We start from the raw sequence: 10,271 nt of genomic DNA on the forward strand, positions 1-10,271 counted from the left end.
ATTTATTATTCTCGTTGTTATATTACTGTTATTCAGAGGAGATTCAGGCTTAACATTAATAGCTGCTACTTATTGCACACTCTGCTGTCAGGCTCTGAGCCTTCATATGGATTGTCACATTTGCCCCTGACAACAACCCCATGGGATTGGCATTAACATCATTTCCATTTTACAGATGAGGGAATTGAGGCTTAGGGAGGTTAAGGGAGGGCTGTCTGGGGTTCCAGGGCCCTCCCGGACGTGAGAGGCTTCCTGAGCCGTGACTGGCACCAGCCGAGTTTCTTCCCGTGCGATGCCAGCTCACTGACGCCCGGTCAACCTCTCCGGCACGCTGGGCGGCTAAGGACTGCGCGCTCTCGCACGAAGGCGATTTGCGCCCCGAAGGTGACAGGGGCTGCCGAGCTCGCCCTCGGGAGCCGGCTTTACGGGGCGCGGGCTCCGCTGGCTTGCAGCTGGTGTGTGCAGGTCATTCGGGGCAAGGTTAACCGTGCAGAATTTACCTCGATGGTCCTGCCCTGCACACCGCTAACCCTGTCCTAGGCGTCCTCGCCCAGCAGGTGGCGCTGCAGGCCCTCCCACGGCTCTGACCACTGAGCAGCGAGGCACAGCCGGCGACTCTGAGGTCTGGGGCGAGTTACAGTTTGCAAATGCATCGACCTAAGACAGCCACCTGGACGCTCGAGTCTCCGGACCTTTCAGCAAATCGCTTCTGCTCTTGAGCCTAGAATTGCCTTTTGTAGGAAGCCTGGCTTAAAGTCAGAGTTGAGCAGGGAAATAACGTTAACCACTCGCTCCTCTGAGTGCTTTTTTGGGTCGTTGTTGCTTTTGTGTTTTTGCCTGTTTTTTTGTTACACCAAAATGGGTCCACATTTATGCAACATGTATGGATCAACTAACATAATATCTTCAAGGAGAAGTATGCAAACAGGTCAGGTACAGTTTTACAGATGAGAACCAGGCCTGGAGAGACCGAGTAAATAGAATAGCAGAGCCAGGGGAACCAAATCTGTCTGGCTCCAAGGCTGCTCTTTTTCTAAGTTTTCCAATTATCAAATAACCCTCCTTCCCCCTTTTCACCCTCCCCCCGCCCCCCATTGATTCTCCCGGCAGAAAATGGGATATTTAGTGGGGGGAAGGAAATAGGGTAAATAGAAAGGAGATGTTTTCTGAGAAGTGAAAAGTGATTCTGGGCTATTGCACGGCGGTTGCGTTCATGGCTGGGGATGGATTGGGATATATGTGGTGAGAAGTCATTCTGGGATTAGGAATGGCAAACCCGACCATGCCCACAGGGCCGGACAGCAAGGACAAGTCTTGAGAAGAAGGGCAGTGCCATACCCATCTGAGGCATCAGCTGCCTCTAGGCTCTAGCACATTGTGTGCTCAAGGTGATCATACCTACTGAATTCTCAAGATAAGCTGTGTGGTGAATTGCAAAAATGGCCATAATTCTTCCCCTCCCATCCAGAGGTGGAGTCTTTTTCCACCCTTGAATCGAGGTTGGCCTGTGACTTGCTTGCCCAATAGCACACAGTGAAGGTGATGATGCGTGAGCCCAGGCCTCAAGGGGCCTTGCACACTCTGCTTTTGCTCTTAGAACCTGTGATCACCTGTGAACAAGCCCGGGGTGGCCTGCTGGAGGAGGAGACCAAGTGGATCAGAGCGAGTCATCCCAGCCGAGGCCATCCGAGACCAGCCAGCCCCCATCTGTCGCGGCAGCTACCACAAACACATGAACAAGCCCAGCCGGGATCAGCCAAGCCAGCCCAGCCCAGCAGAGCCACCTGGCTGAGCCCGGCCCGAATTGCTGAGCCCCAGACTCGGGAGACAATAAATGGCTGTTACACAGAAAATGCTAACTGACCCAAGCTGGCCATCTGCATTTGAGGAATGTCAAATCTCCTGATATTTAAATGTTGGCAATGTGTTAAAAAAAAAAAACCCCAAACCTCTACAGGTTGAGTCAAATATTTCTGAGTTTCAGATGAGGCCCCAGGAATCACCAGTTTGCAAACAATGCTGTAAAGCCTATGGAATGGAAACAAATCTTGGTTTGCTGTTTGCAGCAATCTTGGCACATGTAAATCTTAGTGAATTTAGAAATACTAATTGAATGTTATTGTAGGGAATGATTTACTGCGATGACTCTCAGAGGGCACTCATCTGTGTGGGCTTCCCTCTTGGGATATGGAGTTTCAGGTTTTGAATTTATGGGTTTCTTTGTTCAAGGTTATCTCTGATCGTGGTTAAAAATGGACTCTTCATGCTTCAGTAATGAACAAAGTCCCAATCTCGTTCCCCGCTGCAGTGAGCCGGGCACCAGAAAAGCATTATCTTCTGCACGTCCACCTACTTCAATAACTTCAGTGGGGGTAATCGACGGGTATTGACTAGGGCGAGGAAATGAGTACTTTGCATCAGCGTCCCTGAGAAGAGCTAAGCGAGGTAGCAGGAAGGAACCAGGATCTTCCTTCACACTTCAGATTTTCAAGGTTTCCAAGTTGTTTTCCCCGCATTGTCTGTGAGACTTTAAAGAGCGATTAAAAACAATCTTGGTCCTAAACACCTGGCATAATGAAAAAGATGTAATTCCCTCAGATTTGCAAAACTGGGAAAGAGAATGAAAAGCCTGAGGGAGGTAGGAGCGGCCACTGGTTCTTTCAGGGGAATTTTTCTCCGAGTTATTCACCGGTGGATCTTTTATGAGACAAGAAAAGGATTGTGACTGCACATATTTTACACAATGGAGCCCAGCTCGCCGTCCTCTGACTTCAGGCTCGGAGAAGGCCTGGCTCATTCGTGCCCGCAAGTGCTTTCAACGTTATTCCATTTCGCAGGCTGCGATCACTTTAGCTAATGGATTGGGGGAGAGGAGACACCAGTTTTTAGAGCATCTTTTCTCCAAGAGTGGATGGGGGAGAAAAGGATCACCTGGGTAGGGGCAGGGGAACACCTTCTTTTTTTTATTGAGATATAATTGACATATAACATTGTGTAAGTTTAAGGTGTACAACGTGTTGGTTTGATACATTTGTATATTGCAGTATGATTACTACGGTGGAATTAGCTAACACCTTTATCATGTCACATATTTATCATTTCTGTTTTGTGTTGAGAACAAATAAGATTTAGTCTCTTAGCATCTTTAAAGTTTATAGTATTGTTGATTATAGTCACTATGTCGTGCATTAGATCTCCAGAACTTATTTATCTACTACTTGTAAGTTTGTACCCTTAAGTAACATCTCCCCAATTCCCCCACCCCCCAGCTCCTGGTAATCACCGTTCTACTCTCTATTTTTACAAGTTCGATTTTTTGAGATTCCATGTATAAGTGATGTCATACAGTATTTGTCTTTCTCTGTCTGACTTATCTCACTTAGCATAATGCCTTCAAGGTTTATCCATGTTGTCGCAAATGGCAGCATTTCCTTCTTTCTCATGGCTGAATGGTATCCCATTGTACATGTCCACCACATCTTCTTCATCCACTCATCTGTTGATGGACACTTAGATTTTTCCATATCTTGGCTATTGTGAATAACACTGCAATGAACACTGCAGTGCACATATCCCTTCAAGATACTGATTTCAATTCCTTCAAATATATACCCAGCAGTGGGATTTCTCGATCGTATGGCAGTTCAATTTTTAAGTTTTTGAGGAACCCCATAGGGTTTTCTGTAATGACTGTACCATTTACAGTCCCACCAACAATGTATAAGAGTTTCCCTTTCTCCACATCCTCGCCAACATTTGTTATTTCTTGGAGGATGGCTTCTTTAAAAAGCAGATTTCTGGGTCTAGACCAAAGCCACCAATTCAGAATCCTTGGGGATGGGGCCCTAGAACCTATAGTTTTAACAAGTTACTTAGGTGATTTTCTAAACTGTGCATTAGAGGTGGGGAGGGAGCAGGCACTGTGGTGCAAGGACGGGGTCTGGAAAGCTTTCCCTGTGTTAAAATATCTGAGCTTAAAGGTCTCAGTGAGATGCTGACCTGTAGCCTAGAATTTCCCGAGAGTTGGCTTTGATTTTTGCCACCAGGATCAGGAGAGAATTTTGCAGATAATTAAAACCATGTGTTAGCACATGTCTCTCTGGTTGAGAGAGACCTATCTCTTTATCTGACTTAGAATACTGCCATTTGGAACTAGCCCTGTACAATGAAATATGGTCCTTCAACAGGGTGGCAGACTCTACAGTAAATGTAGTAGTTATCTATTACTGTGTAACACATCATGCCAACACTTACCGGCTTAACACAACAATAAACATTTATTATTTGTTATCATTTTCAGTTTGTGTGGCTCAGAAATTCAGAGCCAACTTAACTGGGTGCTTCTAGCTCAAGATTTTTCGTGAGTTTGCAGTGAACATGTGGGCCAGGGCTACTGTCACCTGAAGGTTTGATTGGGGCTGGATGGTCCACTTCCAATATGGCTCACACATGGCAGGCCAGTTAGTGCTGTCTGCTGGCTGTTCCTCTCCACATGAACCTCTCCACAGAGCAGCTTGAGTGTCCTCACAACATGGCAGCTGGCTTTCCCCAGACCACGTAATCCCAAGAGAACAAGGCGAAAGTTGTGATGCTCTTTATAACTTAGCTTTGGAAACCACACACTGTCACTTCTGCAATATCCTATTTGTCAAACAGGTATTCAATGTGGGAGCAGATTACACAAAAATGTGAATACCAGGAGTTGAGGATCATTGAGGACCACTTTGGAGGCTGGCTACCACATGAACAATATTCACTTGTCATAAAAATAATAACTACTATTGATGGAGGGCTTACTATGTGCTACACACTATACCATGCTCTTTACATACATAATCTCATAATAATATAAAGTCAATTTATTGGTTTTTAATATTCATAATTGGTTCACAAGCCAAGCATGAAAGACTTTAGCTTATGTGTTCAAAGTTCGGAAGGAATTGTAAATAAGAACTGTTTAGAAACATAAAAACAAAGGGCTTTTTGACAGATGTTGTGAAGTGGATGGGAGGGAAGAGAAGTGGAGAGAAGGGAATGGGAGCTAAGGAGCATCTCACAAATGCGGGGGGTCAAGAGATCCTGCAGGAAGTCGATGGAACAAGAAGTAGAGGAAGAGTCACAGAGGGACTGAAAAATAGACCAATAAATATGAAAAATTGAGATGGAGAGGGAAAGCTATGAGCTAACTCCTCCTGGTGGGGAGGCACTATATGTTGTCTACATCCAGCAATAATAGTATAAACTTATTATTTAGAACTATGGAGGTGAACATTGGGATTTGTTAGTTGGAAATTGGTGCTATGGGCTCAGCTAACGGAATGATTCTGCTGAGGGGGAAGATGTGGAGACTAGACTAGCTGGAAGAGAGTTAAGCACTTCAGGGACCTCCCAGGGGAAGCAAGCAATTGTCTCAAACTTGAGCTTGCACCAGAATCACCTTTGGACTTGTTATAACACAGACCACTGGGCCCCGTGCCCAGGGTTTCTACTTCAGTAGCCCTGGGGTGGTGTAAGAGAAAAATTCTCATGTTTCTCTACTATTATTCACACAGAACACTTGTTGACCAGATGTGTAGGTTTTTTCCCCCACATCAACCAATTTTCTCACACCAGCTGGGTGTCCTACAATTCAATTATGTTCTGACACTATCTACCTGGAGTTAGCGTCAGATCCCACAAGTGAAGGGCTCAGTCCCACAAGACTGCCCCCACTTCAGACGCCAGTCACAAGTCCCAGGTTGTCACCTGTACTTCTGACCAACTGGCTATAAATGGGGTTCCCGTGACCACTCTCCCTGGGGTTTGATAACTTGTTAGAACAGTTCACAGAACTGAAGGCAACACTTACTTCCACCCCCTCCCCAGACACTCAGCCCTGTCCTGAAGCCCCTTGCCCCCAGCCTCTTCCCCTGGGGAGCTCTCAACCTGATGGAGGAAATGGCAAGACAAGCACAGAGGAGATTTGATTTTTAAAAACTTAAAAGAAAAAAGGGTGCTGACAATAGGACTAATATCTTTCCATGCCTTTTCTTTTCACATTGAATTATTATACAGAAGCATGAATACTTTTGAATTAAGTGACTAATTTTCCCTTGTAATTTTTATAGCAGAACAATGGCTTCTTAGAGTTCTTCATGGTACCCAGGGAAATAATATAGATGAACCCGAATACCACCAAATGTATAATAATACCGACCATCCATGCAAAATATTACTCCTTGTCTAGAACACCTGTTGAAAATTAGCTTCTTGTGTCATTCATTTATTTGTTCATTCATTCATTCATCCAACAAATATTTACTGGGCATCTTCTATGTACCAGACACTGAGTGCTGGGGATACCACAGTGAATAAGGAAGACAAAATACTGCCCTGAGGGAACTGACATTTCAGCGGGGAGAGAGACTCCAAACAAGTAAATACTACAATATATAGGATGGAAGGTCATAATACAAGATATGGAGAGGAAGGAAAGGAGGCAAGATGGAGATTGAGTGTCAGGGAGGAGAGTGCAGTCTAATGTCAGGAAGTCAGGGAACTTTGGGAATGTCACAAAGTGGTGACATTTGATCAGAGACCTGAGTGAAGCATGAGAGTGGGCCATGTGGCTACCTGCGGGAAAAGCATTCTAGGTAGAAGGAACAGTAAATACAAAAGCCTGAGGCCAAAATGTGCCTTAAATCTGTCATTAAAGGGGGAAAAAAAAAGGTGGATGAGAAGAAAAAGGTTAGTAGTTTTCAGACCCATCTCTGCTTCCTCAGTCTCTGGCTTACTGACTCAGTTTCCCTTTTCCACTCTATCCTCTGAATTCTTTCAATGATAATAACAACAATAAAGACATGTGTTGTCTCTATCACAATAACTTGTGTAAGAAAAGGAAAACATAAACCACAATTGCCTTTTAATTAGGAGAGAATCTTGTTAAATCTTGTTTCTTGGTTTGGATACGGAAAAATGAGCATGGTACTGAACTGGAGCAAAGGGCCTCAGAGGAGTGGTGCTTCTTTATGTAATAGAAAGGGGGAAATTTGGAGTTGGAAGGAAGCCAACTGGGAGGGAGAGGTAGGAGAAAATACGGGAAAAGGAGGAAGAGGATGAAGGCTCTTCAGGAGTGAAGCGGACTCTGAAAAATCTCCTGTCGTGGTGTGGCTGAAGGATTTGAAGAATAAAGATTTTTAAATCTAAAATAATAATTTATTGTTTTTACAATTCATTTTAATTTATTTAGTGAACACTTCCTTAGTACTTAGCCAAGCATGGTTCTAAGTGCTGTTCAAAATACTTTTTTGAGATACAATTCATAGACCATAAAATTCACCCTTTTAAAGTGTACAGTCCAGTGGTGTCAGTATATTCAGAAAATTGTACAGCAATCACCACTATCTAGTTTCAGAACATTTTTTCACCCTGAAAAGAAATCTCATGTCCATTAACAGTCATTCCCCAGGTGTACAAAATATTTACTCATTTACTATTCATTCCAACTCTCTAAGGTAGAGACTATAAACATCCATCACTTCCTGAGGAGGAACGGGCTCAGGGTTCATAGGAGGTGGAATTGGCATTTGAACCCAAGTCATCTGGCCCCAGAGGCAATGATCTTAACCACTAGTCTTCCTCCCATAATTAGAATTAATTTATTGATAACAAGTGAAGGCATTTTTATATATCATAGGGGGAGGAGATTCAATATGGCCAAAAGCAACACTAGGCAGCAAATAAGAAAAGAAATAAACTTATAAAATTTACCTGCTATGTTTTGCTACCCCTCCTCTCTCACCTTTGATGTTTTTAGTACAGACCTTCTGATTTACATTCCAGTTTTAAACTATTTTTCCGCTATTCTTCTCCATCTCTGTAAATACCACCTTCAACTACCTGCTTTCTCGAGTCAAAGACTTAGGCATTCTTTTGATTCCTCCCTTCTCCTCATCCCTAACCTCCAACCCATTTCCAAGTCTTGTTAACTCTGTCTCGAAACATCCTCAATCTGGTCACTTCTTTCCATCAGTGCTGTTACGACTTGTATGCAAGCCGTCACCACCTTTCATCTGGATTCAGCTCATTGACATTCATCAAACGTGCCATTCTGCATTTTTGCATATGCTGTTTGCACTGGAATGCAGTTACTCTTTTGTCCACCTGGTAAATTCTTTCTTTACTTTCAAGACTCTGAGGTCTTCCTCTGAACACACTTTGTGGCAGAGACTACGGCGCCCCCGCACCACATCTCAGCCCAGCTGATTTCAGCACCGCCGTGGTGGACAGTTCACTGCAGAAGTAGACGTGCACCGCGACTCTGCTTTGCTACTTCAGGTCTTTCTCCAAAGCCAAAGGAGGCCATTTTGCTATGACTTAGAAGTACTGGGAATGTAATGCTCCCAGGAGAGCCCAACTCCACTCTCCCTCAGGACGAAAATTCTGAGGCATATTCTACACAAGTCTTCAGTTGACTTCATCAAAGTTAAAAACATTTGTGCTTCAAAGGACACCATCAAGAAAGTGAGACGACAACCCATAAAATGGGCGAAAATATTTGCAATTCATATATCTGATAAAGGACTTGTATCCAGAACATATAAAGTACCCTTTTTTTTTTTTGTGAGGAAGATCAGCCCTGAGCTAACATCTATCGCCAATCCTCCTCCTTTCTCCCCCCCTTTTTCTCCTCAAGGCCCCAGTAGATAGTTGTATGTCACAGTTGCACATCCTTCTAGTTGCTGTATGTGGAACGCCACCTGAGCATGGCCAGACAAGCGGTGCGCCGGTGCACACCCAGGATCCGAACCCGGGCCGCCAGTAGCAGAGTGTGCACGCTTAACCACTAAGCCACGGGGCCAGCCCCTAAAGTACTCTTTTTTTAGTTGAGATATAATTGATATATAACGTCATATAAAGTACTCTTAACTCAACAATAAAAAGACAAATAACCTAATTTAAAAAATGAGAAAGGATTTGAATAGATGCTTCTCCAGAGAAGATATGCTAACGGTCAACAAGCACATGAAAAGATGCTTAACATCATTAGTCTTTAGGGGAATGCCGATCAAAACCACTATTAGTTATCACTTCATACCTACTAGGATGGCTACAATAAGAAAGATGAATAGTAACAAATGTTGACAAGGATGTAGAGAAATTGGAACCCTCATGCATTGCTGGTGGGAATGTAAAATGATACAGTCACTGTGGAAAACAGATGGCAGTTCCTCAAAAAGTTAAACATAGCATAATCATATGATCCAGCTATCCCTCTCCTAGATATATACCCAAGAGAACTGAAAAAATATGTCCACACAACAACTTGTATGTGAAATATTCCTAACAGCATTATTCATAATAGTAAAAGATGGAAACAACGCAAATGTTCATCAGTTGATGAATGGATAAAAAAATGTAACATACCCGTACACCTATTTAGCTAAACAAAAGGAATGAAGTACTGATACATGTTAAAACATGGATGGATCTTGAAAACATTATGGCAAGTGAAAGTAGCCAGACACTAAAGGCCACATATTGTATGATTCCATGTATATAAAATGTCCAGAACAAGCAGCTCGATAGAGACAGAAAATAGATTAGTGGTTTCCAGGAGCTGAGGGAAGGTAAGGATCACAAGTGACTGCTAATGGACATGGGGTTTCTTTTTGGGGTGATGAGAATGTTCTGGAATTAGTGCTGGTGGTTGCACAACTTGGTGAATATTCTAAAATCTACTGAATCATACACTTTAAAAGGGTGAATTGTATGGTATGTGAATTATGTCCAAATAAAGAGAGAAGTGACCTTTCTTGCCTTTTCTACTTTGACACTTGTTTGCCAACATGCTTCATTTTCCTGAATTGCCAAGGTTCCTGTTCACAGGAGTTCCCCAGAGGAGCTGGTGCTGAAGTGGGCACACCTGCAATAACATCAATTACTCTGACCTCTTAGCGTCTTTCTGCAGAGAACCGCCTTCATCGCAGTGGAGTTGAGCTCTGAGATATGTTGTACCCAGACAGAGGAGAAGTGCTTGGTATCATCTCCAATGAAGATGTCTCCCATGCCACTTTGTTCTCACCACCCTAAATGATGCCTGAGGTTCCCGTGCTAAACAAACAATGGCATTTTTCTCTGTGGACCCAGGGAGGGATAAATGAAGCCTGCACAAATTCACTGTAACTCTGAGCAATTGGGGGCAGGAAAATGATGTCAACCTCAAAATGTAGACATTGCCAAATTGAAACCTCAGATAACTTGAGGGTAAAATGTAGGAAGCTGCATGCTCT

Source organism: Diceros bicornis, chromosome 19 (genome assembly GCF_020826845.1).
Source record: "Diceros bicornis minor isolate mBicDic1 chromosome 19, mDicBic1.mat.cur, whole genome shotgun sequence".
NCBI classification, from domain to species: Eukaryota; Metazoa; Chordata; class Mammalia; order Perissodactyla; family Rhinocerotidae; genus Diceros; species Diceros bicornis.